A 22,422-nucleotide genomic window follows, 5' to 3' on the forward strand; every position below is an offset into this window, starting at 1 on the left:
TTCAGATTCCATTATATGTCAAGTTTATAGACGTTATCCCATTTCTGGTCGAGGGGACATGAGTGATAACATAGTCAAAAATCTCTTAAAATTAGAAATATTGACCCATAGCATTCATATTCTGCTCTCAAGTAACAAATGGTATTTACTATCAGTAGTCAAAACAAAATCTTAAGATTCCATTATATGTCGAGTTTATAGGCGTTATCCCATTTATGGTCGAGGGGACATGAGTAATAATATAGTCAAAAATCTCTTAAAATTAGAAATATTGACCCATAGCATTCATATTCTGCTCTCAACTTAGAAATGGTATTTACTATCAGTAGTCAAAACAAAATCTTAAGATTCCATTATATGTCGAGTTTATAGGCGTTATCCCATTTATGGTCGAGGGGACTTGAGTAATAATATAGTCAAAAATCTCTTAAAATTAGAAATATTGACCCATAGCATACATATTCTGCTCTCAACTTAGAAATGGTATTTACTATCAGTAGTCAAAACAAAATCTTCAGATTCCATTACATGTCAAGTTTATAGACGTTATCCCATTTCTGGTCGAGGGGACATGAGTGATAACATAGTCAAAAATCTCTTAAAATTAGAAATATTGACCCATAGCATTCATATTCTGCTCTCAACTTAGAAATAGGGCTTACTATCAGTAGTCAAAACAAAATCTTCAGATTCCTTTATTTGTCGAGTTTATAGGCGTTATCCCATTTCTGGTCGAGGGGACATGAGTAATAATATGGTCAAAAATCTCTTAAAATTAGAAATATTGACCCATACCATTCAGGCTTTGCTGACAGGTTTAAAATGTTATTTACTATAAGTAGTCAAAAGAAAATCTTCAGATTCCATTATTTGTCGAGTTTATAGGCGTTATACCATTTCTGGTCGAGGGGACATGAGTAATAATATAGTCAGAAATCTCTTAAAATTAGAAACATTGACCCATAGCATTCATATTCTGCTCTCAACTTAGAAATGGCATTTACTATCAGTAGTCAAAACAAAATCTTCAGATTCCATTATTTGTCAAGTTTATAGGCGTTATCCCATATGGTCGAGGGGACTTGAGTAATAATATAGTCAAAAATCTCTTAAAATTAGAAATATTGACCCATAGCATTCATCTTCTGCTGACAAGTTAGAAATGGGATTTACTGTCAGTTGCCAAAAGAAGAGCCTAAGTCAGAAGGAATGGGTGCATAGTCAGAAAGAAATGCGAACTTTTAGTGTAAGCATAGAGTTCGCGATAATTTTTGTCATTAAACAATATATCACATGACTAACCATGAGTCCAGGCAGTCATGTGGGTACCCGGGTCCTACTCAGTACCCACCCGACCCAGGTACCCGAGTTACCCGTTGCAGCCCTAATAAATTCACACATTGTCATACAAAGAAATACTAATGTTACAAAATGACATGTCACTGTGGTTCATGTACATCAAATTACTTTTCTTGTAAAGATAATATATGTTGGTGTTGATATCAGTGTGCAAGCACAATCATCACAATACATCCAGCAAGTCAGTCATCCTGTATAACAGTGGCATTTTAATCCTCCCTCTGTGAACCAAGCCATCATTATTCGTCATCCCCAGTGATGTGGACACCCCTCCCTGGAACTTGACTGGCATCAAATTCTGTTGATTTACATTCCTAGTTGACTTCTTCATAGGGTTTATTCAGCACATCCATCAGAATATGAATTATAGCTTCCTTTACCCCAACATACATCAGGTAATCTGTGGCAGCTCTGAAGTGTGAAAAAACATATGTTTATGTAAAAACAATTGACTAAGCACTGTAGCTCACAAAGACATCAACACATGTAGGCAACAGTTTGAAATATCAACAAAGCCAGTCATCTAACAGGATTTGTTGTAAGCATTGTCATTCATTCATTTTCATAGAACTATTTAAAGAAAACGCAATGAATATATCCAGAAATTGCAGCCTTACTGAAATATTTGGTTAACACGTGACATCACTGGAACAAGTATGTGATGTTTCAGTGTCATTGTTAATGTGGTTTCTAAGGAGAAGAGAGACATCAGAAAGGGGCTTCGCACATTGTACCCATGTGGGGAATCGAATCCGGGTCTTCAGCTTGATGAGTGAATGCTTAACCAGTAGGCTGCCCTACCACCTCGAAGGAGAAGATGTTTACTCAGATGACAGATAACCAGTCCATGACATTAACTGGGTACAATGACAGGCAAAAATATTTGACCATTTCATACTGACTTTTGTTATTTGAACATGACAGTCACTGGAACTGTGTACCCCATGAGCAACATTCTATTCTTTTACCTGTCAGTGCCAATTTACTGTTAAGTATTGGCTTCCATTTTTTCTTTGCTAATCACCTATCAGCACCAATTATCAGTTGGCTTCCCCTATCAGCACCAATTATCAGTTGGCTTCCCTTGTTAAGTTACCACCTTTGTTATCTTATTACTTTTGTTGTTCTAACAGGTAGATACATACATACATACATACATACATACATACATACATACATACATACATACATACATACATACATACATACATACATACATACATACATACATACATACATACATACATACATACATACATACATACATACATACATTCTCTTCCTCATGTGTATTGTTGAAAGACATTATAACATTACATATTATGACAGTTTATGTTCCTTATCAATACCTTAATAAGGTTTTTGGAGAGTAAAAGAAAAATAGCTGATCACCTCCATGGACTATAGGAAGATTGTCTGCCCTGAGAGCAGGAACATTAGGGTTTGATCTCCGGCTGCGTCATACCAAAAGACGTTAAAAGATTGCTAACGCAAATTGTGTAACCTTTAATACAGTTTGCTGACTCTGACCCAACTAGTGCTTGTTTTAGCCCCTTATTGTCGAGCACCAGACAGGGTAGGAACAAGTACAACCTTTTATCGTCTTTTGGTATGACGTGGCTGAGGGTCGAACCCACGACCCTCTTCTCTCCAGGTGGATGCTCTATCCACTAGACCACGGTGGCGTAAATCATGTGTTTTTTCAACATAAAGGTATTCTTACATCATGTGCTTTTGCGTTAAAAGTTCCAGCTTCTTTTCAACCTTGCACTTGAACAGTCGCATACTCCCCGAGTATATCCTCCTGTATCAACAAAGAAATCCATCATTTCATCATAGTCAGCTGTTGGGTAAGTACCCAATGGGACAGAACATAGGTCCATAACAACATATGCTAACCTAATTTATCTGATGGTCAGGTTCGATGACTTGGTTTATTACATGTCAAGTGGAAGTGTCTATATGTCAGTGTGTCTGGCAGTTAACTACCTGCATTGTTGCTTATTTGATGGCAATATGTGTCATGTGTAGAGTACTTCATCAGGAATTACATGACATTCCATGAATGAAAACGAAAGCCAATCCTACAATACATTTTTAGTAAATGCAAATAAATGTAACATTAAGCCAATCATGGTATCTATCTCATTCCTCTGGTATAACCTCAAAACTTAAATATAATGTATGTTATCAGGAATTATTTGAAACAACCTGTTTCACAAAGTGTCACAAAATATTAATATTTAATACCGTGTATCTTTCAGTCTTGTAAATGTCAAAGCTGATATCAAGTACTGAAGCATTTTTTGCTGCATCTGAAACAATAATAAAAGTATGCAAAATATATAGGGAATACACGTCTTGTTATGTAATGAAGTAAGTAGTTAAGCAAATATAAGCAGATATAGCAACTTTAATAACATTTTGTTTTAGTTAAAAGCACAAGTTAATTTGGAACGTGTTTAAATTGTACTTGTGACAACAGGGGCACCACAATGTCCTCATGACTTACCACCATGCACTTTCAGATAAAAATACTGTGTGTGGGAATAAAAGTGGAAAAAACATTTTCATAAACATAAAAAAATAAAAGCAACAAATCCCTTTTTATTATCATGTGAAATTTCTGCTTAAAGGGAAGTCTTTTTACGAGTTTCACCATATCACAAGCATGTTTTTATGAACAACTGTCAATACAGGGTGTTCAAAGAAAGGTGATGGTGTCCTTTCCCACTTATGACACCAATCACAAACACATGCAAGACTCGTGACACCTAAATAAATATGGGAACATATGGTACAAGTCAAAAAAAAGAATTGCATGGGACATCATTTTGGTCATTAATGCATTAAAGTTGGAAATGGCTTCCACATGTCTACCATGAAATGTTTTGAAAGCTTGCTGAGGCTTTGAATATTGTAGCCTTGATCAAACAAGTTTGAAGCAAGAGTTGTATGGCACTCTTTGAAAAACTTTGTAGAAAGAGCACGCTCAATTGTACCTTAAAAGGCTGTAGCTGTTTGAAAATTGTCAGACATAAAAGCATAGTTGAGTACTAGAAAGTTGACGTCATCCTATTTGTTCTAGTCTTGTGTATACTTTACTGTCACTCTGAATCCTTATGCATAGACCAAAATATAAAACAGATGTACTAGTCACTTTTATTTCCAGTTCAGTGGAAGGGTACGGCTACTTACATTATTGAACAATTTCAGATCATTGATATACAGGAATCTGAAGTCAAAATTCTTGACTGAATTCCTGTGTTTTTTATTTTGCCAATCCGAGCAGGAGTTCTGATTCATATGCATAAAGAAACAGATGGGCAAGGACCTGAGCACATGGCTACTACAGGAACAGATCCAACAAGAAGGTCCAATTATTCCAATTAACCTAGTAATTGCATGAACTAAACTATCTAAATAAAAATGGTACAGACGTTACTAGAAGTCAGACAAAACATATACTTAATGCAGTATGCAGTATGACTTCCATGCTCTCACACTGGTTGATTACTTCCTTCTATGTCTACAGTGTTATTTATAGGAAAACAATTCTTATTATGCCACAGTTTCCAAACCTGAATGTACTAAAGTACCTATAATGAATTATTCACTCTTAAAACTATAACTACAGGTTATCTCAATGCATTGTCATAGTATCTTCTTACCTACATGAAATGTCATGTTATTGTAGTTTACCAAGTCTCATTTGGTGATGGAAGTAGTAATGCTTTCTCAGTAGGTGTAACCAAAAACCTTCAGGTGGGTATTTGTTCAATAATCTGTGCACTGTTCTCAACAGAATACAATGACAGATTGAACCCATTTTTATACATCAAAAGAATGGACAGCTTGACTGATGTATCATGTACACAATCCTTAAAGCATGGTCTTGCATTGAAATAGCTCACAAATGTTCATGTAACGTTTTCATGAGCAATGATTGGAAGGATGTTTGTTAAAAATATATGAGGCAACTGTCACATTTGAGAAGGTACATACATATTGAGACAGATATCCCTCTGCAAAATTGACTCTTCGGTCTGGTGTTGGGAAGCCGCTGACAAACTCATCATGCCTTTGAAGTTGTTCCTCACTGAAAAACATATCTAAAATGAGTGTTTGTTGTTCAGTGCCCCACTCAGCAATATCAATACTATATTGTGTCTCAACAAGACAAAATAGTGTTTTGATATTATGAGCAAAGTTCTCACAGTCATAATGTATGATGTCATAAATTCATCCAGGGTCATAGAGATTTACCACCTGATCCATTAAGTCTCTGGTGTGACAAGCATAGGTTGCTAGGGACTATTTCTAACACAATATCCATTAAGTATCCTGGTGTGACAAGCATAGGTTGCTAGGGACTAGTTCCAACACAGTATCCATTAAGTCTCCTGGTGTGACAAGCATAGGTTGCTAGGGACTAGTTCTAACACAATATCCATTAAGTATCCTTGTGTGACAAGCATAGGTTGCTAGGGACTAGTTCTAACACAGTATCCATTACGTCTCCTGGTGTGACAAGCATAGGTTGCTAGGGACTAGTTCTAACACAGCATCCATTATGTATCCTGGTGTGACAAGAATAGGTTGCTAGGGACTAGTTCTAACCCAGCATCCATTAAGTATCCTGGTGTGACAAGCATAGGTTGCTAGGGACTAGTTCTAACCCAGCATCCATTAAGTATCCTGGTGTGACAAGCATAGGTTGCTAGGGACTAGTTCTAACACAAGATCCATTAAGTATCCTGGTGTGACAAGCATAGGTTGCTAGGGACTAGTTCTAACACAGTATCCATTAAGTCTCCTGGTGTGACAAGCATAGGTTGCTAGGGACTAGTTCTAACACAGTATCCATTACGTCTCCTGGTGTGACAAGCATAGGTTGCTAGGGACTAGTTCTAACCCAGCATCCATTAAGTATCCTAGTGTGACAAGCATAGGTTGCTAGGGACTAGCTCTAACCCAGCATCCATTAAGTATCCTGGTGTGACAAGCATAGGTTGCTAGGGACTAGTTCTAACACAGTATCCATTAAGTCTCCTGGTGTGATAAGCATAGGTTGCTAGGGACTAGTTCTAACACAGTATCCATTGAGTCTCCTGGTGTGATAAGCATAGGTTGCTAGGGACTAGTTCTAACACAGTATCCATTAAGTATCCTGGTGTGACAAGCATAGGTTGCTAGGGACTAGTTCTAACACAGCATTCATTAAGTCTCCTGGTGTGATAAGCATAGGTTGCTAGGGACTAGTTCTAACACAGCATCCATTGAGTCTCCTGGTGTGATAAGCATAGGTTGCTAGGGACTAGTTCTAACACAGTATCCATTAAGTCTCCTGGTGTGACAAGCATAGGTTGCCAGGGACTAGTTCTAACCCAGCATCCATTAAGTATCCTGGTGTGACAAGCATAGGTTGCTAGGGACTAGTTCTAACACAGTATCCATTAAGTATCCTGGTGTGACAAGCATAGGTTGCTAGGGACTAGTTCTAACCCAGCATCTATTAAGTATCCTGGTGTGACAAGCATAGGTTGCTAGGGACTAGTTCTAACCCAGCATCCATTAAGTATCCTGGTGTGACAAGCATAGGTTGCTAGGGACTAGTTCTAACACAGTATCCATTAAGTCTCCTGGTGTGATAAGCATAGGTTGCTAGGGACTAGTTCTAACACAGTATCCATTGAGTCTCCTGGTTTGATAAGCATAGGTTGCTAGGGACTAGTTCTAACACAGTATCCATTCAGGACTTCAATTAGTGCTTCGTGTTTTAATGGTACTTCAATAATTCATTGTTTTAGCTTGTTTCGTTTTGGTAAAACCCACAAACACAGGTTAGGAGTAAATCAAAAACTATGAGAAAGCAACTGGAATAAAAACCCAGTTATTACTATATCTGGATTGAAAGTCATTCCAAGTTATCTGCCAACAAAACTCACGGTGCATCTCTTGCAGCAATTCTCTGCAGGTGTGCCACTACATTTTCTTTCTGTATAAATTTTAGTAAAGAGAAACATCATTAACACAAGTTTAAGAAAACATCTTACTGAGAGTGAATAATACCTTCTTATCAGGTATCTAATCGCAGCAACTGACATGTGCCTCTTACAATTGTTAAGCTAAACTTTCAAATAATGTATTGTGAAATATGAAGGCACCATGGCAAAAACATTTAAGAAGGTAATACAAGAGTACTGTTTACTCAGATAGAATTTTTAGAATTTTTTTTATTAAAACAAAAGTACATCTGAAATCATCTTTGGTTAATATTTCATACTGAAAACATTAATGGATCTATCATTAAGCAACTGACACAATAATAAGGAAATGTCTTGTTCTTGGTGTTGCAATGGGTTTAGACATGCCTTGTGTTCCCATACAGCAGTGTTGATTGGATACTTTGAATCTGAATCTGATTCATCTTCTGTGTCCATTTTGGTGTCATTAGCTGCTTCTGTCTCTTTCTCTTAAAATGAAACATGATTGTATGTGAGATGTGGAACCAGTATGCGTAATCCTTGTACAAGTAACAAGCATATGAATGAACACAAGAATGTTTTTTCTGTGTATGATAAGTATGAAATGGTTAATGTCAGAAGTATACTTATATTAGCTCTCTATCCTTAATTTCCAATGAGTCTGTGAATATATGAAATGTTCAGTACCAATATAGTAATATACTGATATCTCTGTGGTCAGAGATGTCATAAATTTATATCTGATAATAGGTACATGCCACGGTCCAAGAGTAATTTAGTTCTTAACTTAAAGAACATGCACATGCTGGCACTTGCACAATGCTAAGCATTATTGGGCTTTGTTTCAGCATGAAGACAGAGTCAACTGTTTTGAGTAATATGTAATGTTATAGGTATATATTGCAAAAACCTACACAAGTTCTGAATGCTTTGACATGGTGACCTGCCATAATTATTTGAACTGTACCATCAATAAAGGACAAACCTCCTTCTGTGGACATTGGTATGAGTGTCACATAATGCAGCTCCCACAAGTGGCCTATGCTTAGTACTGGCATGTCTCCTCGGTATTCAGCTGGACGAATGAATGTAGGCTCATTTGCAATTGTTGTAATGATCCTGATGGTCACCTTATAGAGGTCAGCTGTTGCCTGCAGAATGATGTTGTCTCCCCATTCCCCCAACATCTTCATCTTGATGATATAGTCTCTGAATGTTGGATAATGGTTTTTATCCACGAAGTCCTTAAACAGATGCCGCTTGCCCTAAAACATGTTCAGTTAGTGTGAGACTGAGAAATGTTACTGTTCTTCTTTCTTCTTATACTACATGTAATACACATAAAATGAAAAAAACAAATAACAACAAAAAACATGACTCAATGTTGTGTTATATAGTCATCTAAGTTCAAAGCTAAAATGGTACAAAATCTCTACAAGTGACAAACCTCACATTGTCAGAAGATACCATTTTGCATGACCCCTATGGGGAAGTATTGGTACTTGCATCTTTATGTTAAATGCAACATGCATAGATAATGAATTGAAATTGTGCAATTCATCAGGTTCCATGAATTTGGTCAAGTGTTTTTATGTTTGCCCAAAACTGGAAAAAGTGAAAATTCAAGATGAGCTAATGAAAAAACAGATTTCACTGGCTTGCTGTATAAGTGCATTTACCTTAAATGCAAAGTTTAGTCCCATTTCACCTCATCCCAATCTATATGCCTTTCAAAATTTACTTGAACCTATTCATTGGGGTAAACATAAAGCATCAGAAATTATTCATACAGCCGAACTGAATATAAAGTCAGTGGTTTATACTGTAACCTAAAAGAGCCACTTTGCATAATAATTTTAGACTTGCTCATGTAGAAATGTGTATACAGCCTTTCTGTACAAAATTTCAGCAATCACATTTTATAAATGTCTTTTAAGGTCCTGATAACACTTTATGAGGTCAAAAGTAAAACAAATTTTATAATGTAATATAAAATCAGCTGCAGAAGTATGAAACCTATTAGAACTGTAGCTAACATGTACATATGTGGCAGATAAAAGTGAATATTCAGCTTATTTTACACACCTTATCTGACAACTGTCATGCAATTTTGAAACTTAAATTCTCAATATTAAGAGGTGTCTCATAATATATCCAAAACATTTGAAAATAATATACCCTACTAAACAGGCTGACCTGAGGGATGTTTCCTTCATTGGGACAACCATTCGTTTATCTTGTTTTAAATAAAGAAGTTTAATCAATGTCAAGGGCATCACCAATAGAGCCCCATGACTCTCTAGCTCACATAACGTAAGAAGAATTAATGAAAATATATTTGATGGAAAGGTTGAGAGCAAATTGTCATTGACATATTTAACATAAGATCCAAAATATGTGAGTACTTTTCAGAGACAATAATAACTAATACCATTCAGGCAAACCTTTGCTTCATAAGCTTTGAGGTTTCGTCCTGTAAGCCAAAATTTCAGTAACACAAAAAAAGATATGTGGAATTCATTACTGGATAAAAATTGAAATTCACCAAATCAAATGTACTGCCGTTATTGTAAAAAACATTCTTACTGCATATCAATGTTCATAATAACAAATATAAACTTTTTTAATCCATTGAGGTGTAAAAATCTGAACAAACTTGCATGCCAGATTTTCAGCTGGTCCACTGATTTCTAAGAATAACATGATTCCAAACAAATAGGACATGGCTTCAGCCCAATTAGGCTTTCACATTTTATTCACTATATCAAATTCCTACCCTAAGAAAATTGAAAGTATGCATTATTATTTACTTACCTGTACATATTGCACAACCTTTTCTCGCAGATGTTTATGGCTGATTATATCAATGTCATGTATTTGAAGCTGTTGAGCCAATGCAATAAACATGCAGTTACCAGCCCCTTCATTGTCCACAATGTCAAGGTCATAGAATGAGGCCTCCATCTCCAGTTCTTTCATAGTTGGAGTCTTCTTGTGTCCTGCATAGACACATTATATAAGTCACACAAATTGACCTGTAATATATCTCTTAGTATATTGTTTTTATGGAAACAACTGTAATGTTCTGCAATACATGTACTGATGTAGTATTTTTCAGCTGAGACAATGAGCCATTTCAGATGTGCATGATATACAAGAAGACATATGAACAACTGACACAACATCATATGGAGAATTTGTGTACTCCTTCCAACAGATATAATTATGCATCTAGGATTGATCAATCTTGTTGATCGTACCCATCTGTATTCAGATATTACCTTTTGTTACTGCATTGTCTCTCCTCTTGGTTTGAGCCTGTTGTTCTCCCTTTCCTTAAAAGTATAAACATACATCACCAAGTGTAAGCATATACCTTCAGGATAAAGTAATGCTTTACATTCATTTTATTTTGAAAACATTTATTCCGTTGAAGTGTTCAATATGTGTAAATGTACTCTGAAAGGTGGAAAATTTGTACAAGTATTGATTACCCTTCTTATTGTGCATGCATGCATGCAAGTATTCATGCATATGCCTAATGTTTTCCAGAAGATTCCTATGAGGTGTCTCAAATTGTAATACCTTTTTCATCCTGTGTTTTTCCCCTTTTGAGTGGCTTTCTACCCTCTTCTCTTGCATCTGGCAGAGCATCTGTAAGAAAAATATATGAAAATTATCACATTTATCCCTTCTTCTGCACATACCAACATATCACAGAGCGACCAATTTAACTGGTTAAGGAACTGAACTGAACTGAAAATCAACAAATGCTTCAACCATTGACTGCAGTTTGATTCCAGACCCTTGATCAGTTGTGTTTTGTATACCACCTAACCTCCTGTGTCAATGTTAGCTTTCGTTCCAAGAAGACAAACCAATGAATGTCCCTTGTAAGTAATGTATAATATCACAGGAAGTATCATATACCACATTAATCCTAAGATTTGAGTACAAATGACAAAACAATTAATGACTACACCAAATTATTTCAATACCTTGCAAAGTCGTGAATTAGTAATGGCATGTAATTACATTTGCTATGATCCATATAATACTTTCAAAATTCTGAACCATAATTCCACAACAGCAAAAACATTAATTGATGTATGTTCCTGATTTTAATTATGATACTGTTCCTTCTCTTTTAATTAACACTGCAGTATTAGCAACATCCACACTGTCTGGGTACCATGTCATAGAATAAACCAAGTTACCCAATCACCTGGTCAAATTAGTCACCTCAAGCATGTATTGCTGGAGACCTTTTTCAACCTGAAGTAGCAACATGAGTTGTATCATCTTTGATAACTGTTCTGCTTAGCTGTCCAACTTGGTATTTTCTTAGAAATGCAAAATATAAAAGTCTACCAAAGAAACTGAATAGCAGAATAACAGAACCTGCCTGATGTGTATATGAAGTTTCATGAAGAAATATGCAATGGTTTATGAATTGTGCTCTGGAAACAAACCCCACCCTCATTTGAACCAACTTGTTGCCATGAAAATGCAAATGAAATATTATAAACATTCCAGCATGGGAAAAGGCACCAATTGTGAGGGTCCATGAAGAAATATTGAATGCTCTTGATACAAAATGTGACAGATGGACACACTGATCTCCTTTCTGTATCTCGAACTGCACTTACTTTGGGTGGAGGAAATGATCAAAACAGCAAATACATTACAAACATCATGTCTTTGCAGTCCATCAAGATAGATGATGTCATCTATTCTGTAAGAACTATTTCATTTAAAATACATTATTAAACATACTTGCTAATTACATACTATTCATAAACTACTACTGGAAATATGTACCTTCATATATCCACATTCTTCTCCTCTTCTCTTCTTTTCTTGTCCGAGAAGTAATGTCATACACCTGCTCCCACTGTACATGCTTGTTCGGATAGGCAACCTTGAATTGGGAGTTCTGGGAATCTATTTCGACAATAGTTCCTTCCTTGCATTTTTTCATCCCTTTTTTGGGCCCACCTCGTTTGACTCTGGTATCTTTTCCATGAACCCTCACCAGAACTTCATCCCCTATCTTGTACACTGATGTGTCCTTGTTTTCGTGGTGTTTTTTAATCATTTCTGATGATTTGGTCAGTGACGCCTGCAGCACAGTTTTCCTGAGGTTTGTGATTGCTTCTATTCTCTCATTAATGCCATGTTCGTCTCCAGTATCCTAAAGAATAATAAAGTATTACATTTACCATGTTTTTATATCCACATATCTAACATAAACGTCAAATAATATCACTTCCACTTCACATGTAGTTTTACCTAAACATATCATTACTTCTAATATCTTGCAATTGAAATAGTTCTATGTACATGTCTCTACTTGTCACATCTACTGTCATTATTGCACAGGTTTACAGGACCCGATGACAGTTATTATCCCCTGCACCTACAAATTTTTCTTTTTATTTTGTATAAAGTTTTGAAATTTTGACGTAGTCTCTGAACTGAATGGAAGCAGTGGGGTTTACCAGAGCAGAACCCGAAAACTGTTCAAGATATCTTCATGAAACTTTGTACAATATAAGTCTATGGCTATTATAGAGCTTTTTTCTTTAAAAAACTTCAAAATATGATTTATTTTCTTATTCTAATTAAATGACACACCAGTAGACACTGCAACAAAATCCATAAAAGCATTAATTGTAGATGTATTAGAAATTCACCAGGTTTTGAGGTGTCAGCATGCTTACAACTTTTGTACCTTATCTGTACCATGTACCTTACTCTGGTAACTACTTGTACCTATAAAGGGCTGCAACAATACCTGCCTGAAAACAATGCTCTACAATACCATGCATGATATCTAAATATTCTTAGCTTACACAAACTTGAAGATGATTATAACCTTTGTTTAGATGTACAAAGTTTATGGAGATGTTATATTAGCTCTTGTATTCAACCTCTTCTACAAGGAGGTGAGACAAACTGATAATTTACAATGTCACATTTGATTGCACATATCATTGTATTTAAAACTAGACAATGGGCGGGGTATATAGATGAGTTTGTCTCTTGTTATGCGTAATGACATAAATCCTCCATACCTCATCACTCTCTGCAGATAGTTCGCACAGCTCATCTTCTTCAGAGCAAGAGTATGCATCAACTGTACTCCCAGCTCTCAACAAATTCTTGAAGTGTACTGGAGGGCAGCCCAACATGGCCTTGTATGGTGAACAACCTGTTAACATAGGAATTACGTTTAAATACAAGCCTGTGTTTCTCATGTCTTCTTCAACAATAAATGTCACAACTGCACTGTGGCAATATTGATATTTCCAGAGTTCTATAAATTTGCAGTAGCCTGAAGGGTGCAGGCAACTATATTTTGGTCAATACCTGGTCAACTATGAAACTGTTGTACCTTCTGTAATGAGCCATCATCATTTAACTGTGTCATAATGGTTATTTGTTGGTCAGTGCGTAAAATAAATTCAATGTCACACGTCCACATTTACCATGCTTACAGTCTGAAAAGTATAGCTTACATTATGTGCTTCACACTTTGTGACATATGCCCACATTAAATTAAAGCTATATATTCAAACTTTACCAAGTGCAGAATGAATGCTTTCATTGTGTATTCTAGCATATGCTGGCAACTTTTCCACCCAGTTGAAGCTTTCTCCATCACCATGTTTGCTGTGATCAAATTCCAGATGGCTTTTCCAATCCCGGTGTGATCGTTCACTCTGAAATAAATTAACATCTAAATAGTAAACAGATTAGGCAGGCACAAAAAGTGTGCACAAGTGTAATACCATGTATATGAAATATATGAAATATATAACAAAAACAGTTTCCATAATCATAAGAAGCCTCTTCTAAAAGCTGGGTCCACTGAATGATTCCATCAATATCATAAGCATGTGTTATGAATCAACATAAAATAGTGATAGTAGCAGGTGTTCACGAAGGTTAGTGTATCCTGCACCACCGGTGTCATCTGTCACACACATGCAAGTGTGGCTCTGCCCTAAAGATGACATGTTCCAAATAACATCAACATTAATGTTCTTACTATTAAGTATCTACATCTATTATCTCAACGTTTATAGTGTGCATGTTTTGATTGAAATTTGTCACCCACCTTTCCCTGAGATTGGGGATGGTGAGCCCGACTTCGGACAATCTTCGTTCCCATTTCAATGCAGAGTTGGTTGACTGCTCCCTTAAACTCAGAGCCTTGATCGCACTGTAAGATTCTTGGATTTCCCCATCCATACTCAAAGTAGATTTTGTGGAGTTCCAATGCCACTGAACTGGCTCTTTTGTTGGAAAGAGGCCGAAGCCACAAGAATCTTGTGAAAACATCAATAACAGACAAGATGTAAATGAATGTTTCACCATCATTTTCTGCAGGCATTCCAGTTAGTTCCACAAGGTCAACCTGATGTCGCCCCATTGGTGTTCTTGAGATCACCGGTTTTAGTTTGGCAGCATTAACAAATTTAGGATGTAACAGTTGCCTGTCATCTTGCCTGTCTATAAAGTCTTGTATGGCTTCCTGAAAAATGCCAGCATAATACTGGTTTATCAATGTTCTTATTTTCTTTGCTCCAGAACCCCGCAACTCATTGTAAAATTTGCAGATGACATTATCAAGTTCTGACTTTGATATCACTATTTTCCTGTCCCCATCAATAATCTCCAGTCTATATTCACCTTGGACAGGGTTGTGAATTTCTGTCAAAGATAAATTGAACTTTCGTATTTTCTGGCAGACATGGTAAAACTTGACAGTCTTGCTTGGGAATGTCACCTCCTTCAAGTTTTAATCTAAGGCAGTCGTAATTCTCCTTTGAAATCACACCAATACTTCTTTTTCTTGAACATTTTACCTGAAATGCATTAAAAGCAAACCTATTACATCATGTTCAACTGTATGTCATACATGATGTCCATAATCATATTTACCAGGCTTTTCTTTCATATTACTAAATTTATTGACTATGTGCATTAGTCATCCTACAAAAACACATTACCAAAGATACAGAAACTCACCCTCATTGGGCAATGTACATGTCACATGTTAGGCTGAGCCAGAGAAGAGAAATAGTACATGATTTGTTCAAAACACATACTGTAATTCCCAATAAGTACTCGAGTGTTCATTGAAATTTTGTGATAACGTTCTTCTACATGTCCTCATATTTGGTTGCTGATGCTGACAAAAGAATGATGACTAACAATCTATTTTCCACAATCATATTTCTAGGATTTAAGGAAAATTTAAATAAACAGACACTCAGAACTATTTCTTTCTTATTGATTGTGAATGTGGTAGTTGGTGCTAGTCTTAAAATAAACTGCATATAGAGTAACTGTTTTCATAATGACTGCCATATCAGCCTTTCAAATCACAAGATTCACTGAAATGTGTTCATATTGTGATATATATGGTAAATAAAGCCAAAGACAATCAGGCAATGTAAACACGTAACCCTTAATTCTATGCAGTATTTCAGTTTTTCAGAATACCAGGTTATCCTAATGATTGTAAAGAAAGAAAGGAAAACCTTCCCATAATCACATCTTGGAAAAGAACTTTTCAAAATGTTTACTACTTGCAGAAATGGCCCCTATTTTAGTGTCAAGTATTCATACTTAAAACACTAGATTATGATATACAGAACTGTAATGGAATGTCATGCTCACTATAAAAAGTACACATCATAGCTCAACCCCAGGGTGAGCTAATGATTATCTTATAAGATTCCTCTTTAGTTTGTGTCTTGTTTTGGGTGTACATACTCACAGTATGGTATAATGGACAGATTGTCACACCATGAAAGTTATCACCACATCATACAAAGGCTAAGCAATATTACTTCAGAAAAATAGATGAACATGAGATGTATGAGTACCTGTTCTGTTCTAATGATTATTGAACAAACAAATTATACCATTCTTAACAAACATATCAAGATGTCATCATGACACAATAGTTCAGCTATTGCCGAATTTTAAATATTGCTGTGTGCGAAGTAGTTACATGAAACAATTAAGTTATCACTTTTCTTCAGACTAAGAAATAAAGGCCCGGTTCCACCATGCACTTTGCATTACTTGTTTTAGTTACATTGCATGTCAGTTCTAATAATATTGAACAAACAAACCGGTGGGAACTGAAGTAAATGATGTACTGACAGTAATCTTTACAAGGCCTTACAAAATGGAAAGGAATATATTTTATTCTGGACCTACAAATCCTATCTTACAATAATGACCAAAACATTAGATATCTAATGTAAGTAGAACTTGTAAACATAAGTACCTAATCAAATTACTTTGATCTAAACAAAGAGTTAAAAAAAGTAACATATACATATCATTGTATGAATTCATAGTGTTGGTACTTACTCTTGCCATTGGTTGGGATGTACTGGACTGTGTCTGTTTCCTCAAATCATCTGACATTCTGACAGATATTCAGGAATCTCATCTGCAAACAAATGATACTACATGAAACTAGTTTTCCTAAATTGTTGACAATTGTTGAATATGTGTGCTTTGTGTTTTTTGCCCAGACCCAGGGAGAACATTTGTAATGTGATCGCCATTTATCAGTTTCTGGGGTCCCCATCCTGCCATTGTCCCTGGCAGTACCTCTCTTCAGTGTGGAAATATCAGTATGAAGTATACAAGTCTTATGAATATTGGTTTTTACAATCTGCCAGCTCTCTGTATTAATGAGGTAGAGGACATTAATTATCAACCTTAGGTATGGGTAATTTAAAATGGGATTGAGGTTAGGACCATATTTAGATGAGACCCTCACCCCCCTCACCCCCCCCCCCCCCCCCCCACACACACACACACACACTTTATGTGCATTTATTATAATCCCAATATATACAGATTGCATTTTCAGTCTTATGAATATTTGTTTTTAAAAACTGTTCATTTATAAATAGAAAGCACTCTGTTCAGTAAACTTAATACAATCTTGATGTACCAAGATAAGTTATACCAAACTAGAAATGATGCAGTTGTTTACTTTACCCCTGCTATCCATTATTATATAACTATGTGTGACTATATATTGACTGTTAGTGTAATACTGACTCTTATGACATAATGACATGCATAAAATATATAAACTGTATAGTGAGCAAGGTTAAGAATTTTTGGATGAACAACTTCTTTATTACAATTAAGAGCGACATTTCAGTGTAGGTTCTAACACCGTTATCAATCAAATGATATCACTTGCTGGATACAACAATAAAAAGTAAAGAACCCCTTAATCCACAGATCATATCGAAAAGAAATTTGGACTAGTATTTGAACAGTTTCATTTTCATTACTAATTTTTTACAATTATTTCTCTACATAATGTGACCCCCTAAATTGTTCTACAAATCTTTCAAATAGAAACAATTTGAAACATTGGAAAATATGATACTTTCATATTTTTTTAACAAATGAAGAATACAGGTCCAAATTGCGAAACCGCATTTTATTTCTATCCCATGAACATGGTGCTGCAAATACTCAGGTTTGGAGGTCTTCTCTTTAAGACTTTCAAAATATGTATTATTACCAAAACAAGAATTATTTGATATGAGGAAGTTAGTATCATACATGGCAATTAACACTGCTAATTACCTGAGATATGTCAATCATTAAAGATATGCTGAAACGTATGTGCCTAAAGCAATGATATTACTAACCTGCAATGTTTAACTGTCATCAGGACAGATAATTGTAGCGCCAATCCAACAGAGAAATATAACAAGGAGATATGATTCAATGTTACACACATGGATTGTTGATACAGACTAGTACTTGGCACAGTTGAAAAGTCCTTCACATTCCATAAACAACCACATACAACAATCTTATATTCTTAGCTACTAACTTCAGGAAGCGATGGTCATTGGCCTTTTCAATGAAACAAGTGTTTTCATTGGCTAATTCATCATGATTGACAGAAACGAGGAATGAACAGTACCAGATCAGTGACCATAAACCATGGTACTGAGGATTGCATAATGTTGCATCCTACACACACCAACATGCCAGCTCTCTGTATTAATTAGATCAAAAGCATGTTGTGTATTGAATGAAAGAACACATTGCCCCCATGTGAGAGCACCATACAAACATAAAGGGGTGGAAATATACAGGTATCTGTGTGAGAAGGAGGTAGAGGACCTTAATTATCAACCTGGTTAGGACCATATTTAGATGAGACCCTCCCCCACCCCCACCCCTCCCCCCCCACCCCCCCCCCCCCCCCCCCCCACCCCAACCACACACACACACATTTTATGTGCATTAATTATGTCCCCAATATATACAGATTGCATTTTCATTGACATTTATAACATATAACAAATGAAATATTTAACCTTTTTATTGAAAATAATACAGAACCATGTCATTTATGTTGTACGTAGACACTCCCCCAAATATACTTGTGATAAATTTTGGTGACCCCCTACATGTTGTCATTAAAACGGCCCTCCCCAACCCGTTCCATTATTTGCTGTGTAATTTCTTTATGATCACCCCCCAATAAATATATAAATTACCAGTCCTTATGATATTCTACAATATTCTGCAATGGCATGCAAGATATAAAGTCGTGTTTTTAATTACATTTTTAAATCTAAATATATTTGAACCAAGTCTGTCAGGATTTGACAAAATTGGTAAATAGTGAAAAGGATGTAACTTTTTCATGTGTCATATTCACAAATGCATTTATAATGGCATTTATTTATTTTTCAAATTTAAAGTTTATTTCTATTTCTACATTTACCCTGTAGTTTTGAATATAAGAATTTAGAGAAACCACACGAAATAAGGCATAATATATTCATGTAAAGATAAAAAGATACTTTCCACAATAATTAACATGAAAAAGTTATTTCATAATTTCTAGTTCTGAGTGAGTAATTAGCATGTAATGTTATACTTAATGTTAACTGCCTCACAATTAAGTTCTCTTCTAGGAAGTCATTCTTGGTAGCATACTACTACACAATGTGTTTCATCCAATACTGACAGAACATAATAGCACAGGAAACAGGTATTCCATGTTGGGTATCAAGCAGGCTATGCTGGTCATGTAACTTTATTTCTGTAACTGTCTTTCCTGTAACATTTTTTCCTACAATCAGGGTAAGATCTAATAATACCTCAACTGACAAATACAGGTAGTGATAGGGTGGGGGGTGTACATGAAGGAAGAAATCAGACTACCAGTTGTTGGACTTTCATTTTGTGGAAGACTCAGTGGGTTACATCGCTGACTGTGCTTGCGATAAGGTGGCTCACTCTGGGTGTAATACTCTGCAAAATTTTTCACCAGAATACATGCATAAAAGATGTACATGCACAATTAATAAAAAATCAATCTGTCGGAGAAATTGGGACAAAGAAACATCATACACAAGAGAATTGACCCCCCCTCTGTCTAAACCAGTGGATGGATTGTAAAAGAGTAGGGGATCCATTCTAATATGTGGTTGATGTCAGCCTCTGCTACACTGCCAACTTTGATATTAATAGAGCCAAGGTTCAACCACGCAGATAAAGCAAATGGAGCATGTCTTTCAGATATAAAGGTTGCTCTATCCTCATATATAGTTTAATAAAGTAAAGTTTAACCTGAACCATTATAAGGCACAAGGACAATTGTGTTTAATATCCATTCAGTCTGCAGTAAATCAATAATCAAACACAGAAATAACTAACATTAAAACTTTTAGTTTTAATATTAATCACATCACATGGAGAACTAAACATAGACATGTACAATCACTGTCCAGCTTGATGCTGCCCATTTTTTTTCTCTCGCCCATTTTTTCTGAAATGGGAGAGAGAGTGAATGAAATTTTTCAGCCCAGATGGGGTTTTGCATGGTCAAAGGGATCAGGAGGGGCCTATGCAACAGCCCATGACTGCCTGGGGGGTCCAGGGAGGGACCACCCCTTCATTGTAGACTTAAGACTTTCAGCAGGTTTAAGGGCTCCTGTAGCTGCCCTTAAACCTGCTGAAAGTCTTAAGTCTACACAAGCTCTTTAAAAAAAGACAGAGAGCAAAAGAAGGTGGATTTGATTTTTGACCAGTTTCCTAGGTTGCCTTGGGCTGTTTGAAGCTCACCTGGCAAGCTGGAAGAAACTCTGAGGTGTACACTGGCTGTTGCCTTGACGCGTCGAGGAAGCCGCCCATTTTTTCTGAAATGGGAGAGAGAGTGAATGAAATTTTTCAGTCTAGATGGGGTTTTGCATGGTCAAAGGGATCAGGAGGGGCCTATACAACAGCCCATGACTGCCTGGGGGGTCCAGGGAGGGACCACCCCATCATTGTAGACTTAAGACTTTCAGCAGGTTTAAGGGCTCCTGTAGCTGCCCTTAAACCTGCTGAAAGTCTTAAGTCTACACAAGCTCTTTAGAAAAAGACAGAGAGCAAAAGAAGGTGGATTTGATTTTTGACCAGTTTCCTAGGTTGCCTTGGGCTGTTTGAAGCTCACCTGGCAAGCTGGAAGAACCTCTGAGGTGCACACTGACTGTCGCCTTGACGCGTCGAGGAAGCCGCCCATTTTTTCTGAAATGGGAGAGAGAGTGAATGAAATTTTTCAGTCTAGATGGGGTTTTGCATGGTCAAAGGGATCAGGAGGGGCCTATACAACAGCCCATGACTGCCTGGGGGGTCCAGGGAGGGACCACCCCTTCATTGTAGACTTAAGACTTTCAGCAGCTTTAAGGGCTCCTATAGCTGCCCTTAAACCTGCTGAAAGTCTTAAGTCTACACAAGCTCTTTAAAAAAAGACAGAGAGCAAAAGAAGGTGGATTTGATTTTTGACCAGTTTCCTAGGTTGCCTTGGGCTGTTTGAAGCTCACCTGGCAAGCTGGAAGAACCTCTGAGGTGTACACTGGCTGTTGCCTTGACGCGTCGAGGAAGCCGCCCATTTTTTCTGAAATGAGAGGAGAGTGAATGAAATTTTTCAGCCAAGATGGGGTTTTGCATGGTCAAAGGGATCAGGAGGGGCCTATGCAACAGCCCATGACTGCCTGGGGGGTCCAGGAAGGGGCCACCCCATCATTGTAGACTTAAGACTTTCAGCAGGTTTAAGGGCTCCTGTAGCTGCCCTTAAACCTGCTGAAAGTCTTAAGTCTACACAAGCTCTTTAAAAAAAGACAGAGAGCAAAAGAAGGTGGATTTGATTTTTGACCAGTTTCCTAGGTTGCCTTGGGCTGTTTGAAGCTCACCTGGCAAGCTAGAAGAACCTCTGAGGTGCACACTGACTGTCGCCTTGACGCGTCGAGGAAGCCGCCCATTTTTTCTGAAATGGGAGAGAGAGTGAATGAAATTTTTCAGCCAAGGTGGGGTTTTGCATGGTCAAAGGGATCAGGAGGGGCCTATGCAACAGCCCATGACTGCCTGGGGGGTCCAGGAAGGGGCCACCCCATCATTGTAGACTTAAGACTTTCAGCAGCTTTAAGGGCTCCTGTAGCTGCCCTTAAACCTGCTGAAAGTCTTAAGTCTACACAAGCTCTTTAAAAAAAGACAGAGAGCAAAAGAAGGTGGATTTGATTTTTGACCAGTTTCCTAGGTTGCCTTGGGCTGTTTGAAGCTCACCTGGCAAGCTGGAAGAACCTCTGAGGTGCACACTGAATGTCGCCTTGACGCGTCGAGTAAGCCGCCCATTTTTTCTGAAATGGGAGAGAGAGTGAATGAAATTTTTCAGCCAAGGTGGGGTTTTGCATGGTCAAAGGGATCAGGAGGGGCCTATGCAACAGCCCATGACTGCCTGGGGGGTCCAGGAAGGGGCCACCCCATCATTGTAGACTTAAGACTTTCAGCAGGTTTAAGGGCTCCTGTAGCTGCCCTTAAACCTGCTGAAAGTCTTAAGTCTACACAAGCTCTTTAAAAAAAGACAGAGAGCAAAAGAAGGTGGATTTGATTTTTGACCAGTTTCCTAGGTTGCCTTGGGCTGTTTGAAGCTCACCTGGCAAGCTGGAAGAAACTCTGAGGTGTACACTGGCTGTTGCCTTGACGCGTCGAGGAAGCCGCCCATTTTTTCTGA

The 22,422-nt window shown here is 37.0% G+C and overlaps 1 pseudogene; it reads right to left on the minus strand.

Moving 5' to 3' along the window:
* Positions 1–1,673: 1,673 nt before the first annotated feature.
* Positions 1,674–19,631, minus strand: LOC139473484 (uncharacterized; annotated as a pseudogene).
* Positions 19,632–22,422: the final 2,791 nt, after the last annotated feature.

Source organism: Haliotis cracherodii, unplaced genomic scaffold, assembly GCF_022045235.1.
Source record: "Haliotis cracherodii isolate W230 unplaced genomic scaffold, xgHalCrac1.p SCAF_29, whole genome shotgun sequence".
In the NCBI taxonomy this organism is placed as follows: Eukaryota; Metazoa; Mollusca; class Gastropoda; order Lepetellida; family Haliotidae; genus Haliotis; species Haliotis cracherodii.